Here is a 4,997-nt window from a genome sequence, read left to right as displayed (position 1 = left end):
ATTGACCCAATTTGGTGTGTGCTGACTGCTGATACTTGGGAGTTGGGAGTATAAAATGAGATTAAGCTTTGAGTTATTTCACTGTAATATTGTGCCGCAGGGGTGGTGGTCTAGAGTGAGAGGAACTGATGGCGATTAAGAGAAAGTGCAAGACTGAAAATAAAAGGATGATGTGTGTGTTGTGCAAGTGTGATGGGAGTGCACGTGATTTACTAGCTAGGGTGTGCGGGGTTATACACTTTGTGGAGAAGTAAGATTGAAGTTTATCGATTAAAATAAATTCTAGATCTTTAGATAAAAGGATGAGTACATTTAGATGAGTAAGAGTAGTACTTATAGAAACTGAAATTTTAAAACTTAGGCTTACAACTAAAATACTTGTTTTAAAAAGGATTATTTTAGTAAAACATCATAACAATTTAGTTTTTAATAGGAGGTATAAAGTTGACTCAATGATGAGAATAAATGAAAAAAAAAGTCACACATTCAATTTTTTTTCGGTAACATTTTTAACGGAATTAACAAATTAACATTTGTTGATAAAAATTTTTTTTTTAATAAAACTAGCTAATTTATTAACCTTGTATACTTCAATTCATAAATTAAGTTACTATATTAACTATAGCTCAAAATGACATACTTCAATTGATAAAAAAGAGTTGTCATAGCAACTATAATAATTTAAAATATCATCTTATCCTAGTAAAATATTTATAGGTGAATGTTTTAGCTCAAAGTTCAATTATTTAGCTTAAGCCATTAAAAGATGTAATTATAAGCCAAAATATTATTCTTCTAAGCTATAAGAAACATGATTTTCATACCAAATAAGTATCCTTATAACAACTCAATAAAATATTAGTATAATATTTTCCAAGACTTGGAAAACTATTACCACATGTATTGATCTTAGTCTACCAAGATATATGCGGGTCTCAATAAAATAACCTTTATAATAAAATATAATACTTTAGCCTTTTATTAAGATGTTTAGAGATAAACAAGATATCTTAAAAGCTTATATGATAACCTTTAAAGATATAGAGATAAACAAGATATCTTAAAAGCTTATATGATAACCTTTAAAGATATAACTAATCACGTTTATAGAGATTAATATCCGTGACTAAAACCTACAAAGGTATGCACTTGGACAAGCTTGTCGGAGTACAAGCTCTAACGACGAACAAGTACTTGTCCTTTACCAAAGATATAAGTGGTAGATCTCAAATTGAAATCTTAGATAACTTTTTGATGGATCCTACAATGTCACATAGGATTGAAAGATCTTTTAAGATCTATTTCATTTTTTCCTTTAGTGGTAGATCTCATTTTGAGATTTTAGACAACTTTCTAGAGTGAATAGACATTTTAATCCCTGACTTTTGACCTCATTTGCAAATTAGTCCTTATCTTTTTGAAATATTACAAATAGTCCCTATTTTTGCATAAATTTTGTAAAATAGTCCATACCGTTAAATTTGAAAGTAACGTCGTTAGTGAGGTGCATTGTTGATAATTTGTCAAGTTGTCAGTTGGCTGCGATTATGAAAATTGTGGGCAATTGCAACAGATGGCTGTGATGAGGATTTTGGTCTCCAAAACCACAATCAAGGTTTTAAATAACGGTCCACGACCATGATTTTTTCCACAATGTAAAGGGTTTTTGGGGTGTTTGCAACCGTAACATGACCTTAATTGTGGCTGTATTTGATGTGGCGAAACTACAACCCTAAATGCAATTTAAAACCTTGACCGCAATGTTGCAGCTACAATTGTGGTTTTGAAACTCTGGTACTATTGAGGTTTAAATGGTAGTAGTGGTTTTGTGTTACAGTTACTGTCATTGGCTACTATGGCCAATGCAGTCCTCATATGCAGCAGTTTAAAACCTTGGATGCATAATTGAATCAGTGTTTTATTTTGATTCATTTAAATTTAATTTTTTTCATGTGAGACGGAGACTTGCTTTCTCTGAAGCTAATTAAAGGGGTCAATTCAATCTTATAGTGTATTATTTCTCAATAGCAGAATGAAGCAGAGTTCACTGGCTGTAAAGTGTATAAGTTTCATAAAATATCATCATATTTTCCTAGAACATTCTGAATTATTTATATCAAGCTCTAACAATGTCAAATGGGTTGAAACTTAAAACAAAAGTTTTGATTTCAAATATATAATCATAGTTGAAAAACATATAATGTACCTTTGTTTAAGTATATGGGTCTAAATTTGTGAGAAGTAGACATCTTTGCATTCCATGATTAAACCAAGAACATTATATCATAGGCAGTGGGGTTGGGACTAAAAGGAGAACCCTAATTTGCATATCTAACGGTAGGAACTTATTTGCATATTTAACGGTAGGAACTTATTTGCATAACAGATGTAAAGATAGAGATTGTTTTTTACATTAAAAAAAAATAGGGATTAATTTGCAAAATGGATCAAAAGTCAGAGACCAAAATGTCTATTCACTCCAACTTTTTATAAGTCTCACATAGACCCCACTTTTAAATATTCCCCCCCCCCCCCTACCCCAATGTACACTTCCTTCTCCCAAGGTACATTTCCTCTTTCTTTCTTTTTTCTTTTTTTTTTCTTCTCCCAATGTACACTTCCTTTTTCTTTTTCTTCTCCTACCTCTGTCGTGACCTTTCTTCTTCTCCACCCCTCCACCTTCTTCTTCCTTTTCCTTCCTCCCTCCCCCAACCCTTCCCCTCCGTGGCCTCGTGGACCCCCTCCCCTCCGCGGTGACAACCTCTCCCTCCCTTTCTTCTCATACGCTATTTCTTTCTTCTTCCTCCGCCGTGACCTCCTTCCCTGCCGCCCCACAGCTTTCTTCTTCTTCCTTCCCCTCCGTCACGGCTGTGACCTCCTTCCCCCTTCCCCTCCACTGCGGATGCGGCCTCCCTTCGCCTCCCCTTCTACCACAGTCTCCTCCCCCTACGCCGATATATGTATTTTTTTTATGGTCTATTGTTGTTATTGGTTTCTTCTTCATCATCATTCCATCTCTTCTACTGATCTTTCCCACGTTTTGTTGTTATTGTTAGGGAAAGAGAATAAAAAAATTATTTTTTTAACAGTGTGCATATCTTAAGGGTTCTTGTACAAGAATCCATTCTCCATGTTGGAGATCTACCCAACCCAACTCCTTTATTGGGAGGTCTAATGAAGACCAAATCTTGAGTTCAAAATCCTTATTCAAGATCTAACACTAAATATGCTTTAAGATGTTTGAACAAAGTTTCTTTCTTGAGATTAAAATTTTAGGATATTACATAACTCACTGGCAACCAACATATACACATAAATTTTGACACCACCACAATATACACATGCAAGGTTTGCGTATTTACTATTTTATAATTGTTTCTTGTATATCTAATGCAATCTAAGATTACAAATATAATGACATGAACAATATAATATTATTTATCATACAAGTGAATATATACACTGTCATCACATAATGTTTAATTACTAGATAATTGATATTACATTATATATAAAATACTTGAGTGAATATGAAAAATGAGTAAAATACTTGGTAACCAATTACACTTTGGATAATTGATTACTCAAGCTTAGACTTCAAGCCAAATGGGAACCAGCTTCAAGCGTAACCAATTGCACAAGAATGGTAAGCTATTACAATGGAGTGCTCTGCTTTCCTGTTTGTTGTCAAACTCCTGTTTTTATTGATTACATGTCACTTCAATTGATTAAACACATTCAGACTCAAACCCAGAAACGTGAAGAATAAAATAACCGATTACATTGAGCTTGTTAAATAATGAATTTTTTATATTCTTATCTCTTACCATCTCTTTTCGAAAACCCAATTTCATATGTGAGTGAAGAGAGACCTCAGAAGTGTCCTAAAAGAGCTTTGATCATCCTATAACATGGTTTGATTCGTTCATCATGGATCAACGTTATGTCATTCATATGGAGCACTCTTTAGCCTTCATTGTTGGCTTTTCCGTACAACTAGGTGTATCCTAATCCATTTTCTTTCCAATTTTTTTGTTGGATCTTGTTCTTAGATAGGGTTTCTAAGGAGATTCTATATATAGGCAGTGCCAAAGGAACTTAGTGAGCATGAGAAACCCTAACCATTTTAGAAACTATTGAACACACAATTGGAACTGCTTACCTTTTCTCGGCGTGAGACGGTAGAGGAATCTGTGTTCATGTGGACGCACTAGAGGTTCAACTCGTGTTTGCAGGACTAAGTGATTCAATGCAATATCACACTCCAAGAGGTAAATTCCAACACAATTTTATGCTCTTCAACAAAGATCTTGTTTTGGCTAACGTTTGCTTCAACACGATTCTAAAATTTAAATCTGTGATCAAGTGATTTGTGAGCTAAAAGAGAAAATTTGTCTCTCAAATGTAATGGGTTCCTAAGTTACCCCAAAAAGTAGTTGGTTGAAAGTGAATTGTAACAAGATTTAAAAAGATATGGGACTAAAAGATAAATGAATTTGAAAATAGCAAGATAGAAACAAAGTAAATTAGAAGAAAAATAGCTGAAAATAGATAATTGTATTGATTGATTGGTTTGATTGTTTTTTCTAAACATTTTTTCAGGCACACTTATACAAAAGATATGAAATTATTGTCTTAAGATCATGCTTGTCCACGTTAGGCCACTATGTAACTGCGATATTATTGATTTCAGCTCATTTACAAAGGCTTTGGCTAATCTTATCTTCATCCATGATCTTTTGGCTCTGATTTTTGCTCCTATCTTCGAGGCATACCTAATTAAGCTTATCTTTCACTAAGACTCTCTCCTTAACCGCCTAGCTGATCATTACAAGTTTTTTGGACCCATGACAAGGGAAGATCTTATTGACTTTGGTTTGACTCTAACTTTGGCAAATCGCAACCATTTACCGATAATAAATACAAAATAACTTTGAATTTATCAGTATTTATCTTCATCCTTCTAATTCAGCAACAATCTTATCTTTTAGCTTTAT

Source organism: Glycine soja, chromosome 16 (genome assembly GCF_004193775.1).
Source record: "Glycine soja cultivar W05 chromosome 16, ASM419377v2, whole genome shotgun sequence".
Classification (NCBI taxonomy): Eukaryota; Viridiplantae; Streptophyta; class Magnoliopsida; order Fabales; family Fabaceae; genus Glycine; species Glycine soja.
Note: the sequence above shows the minus strand (reverse complement) of the source record.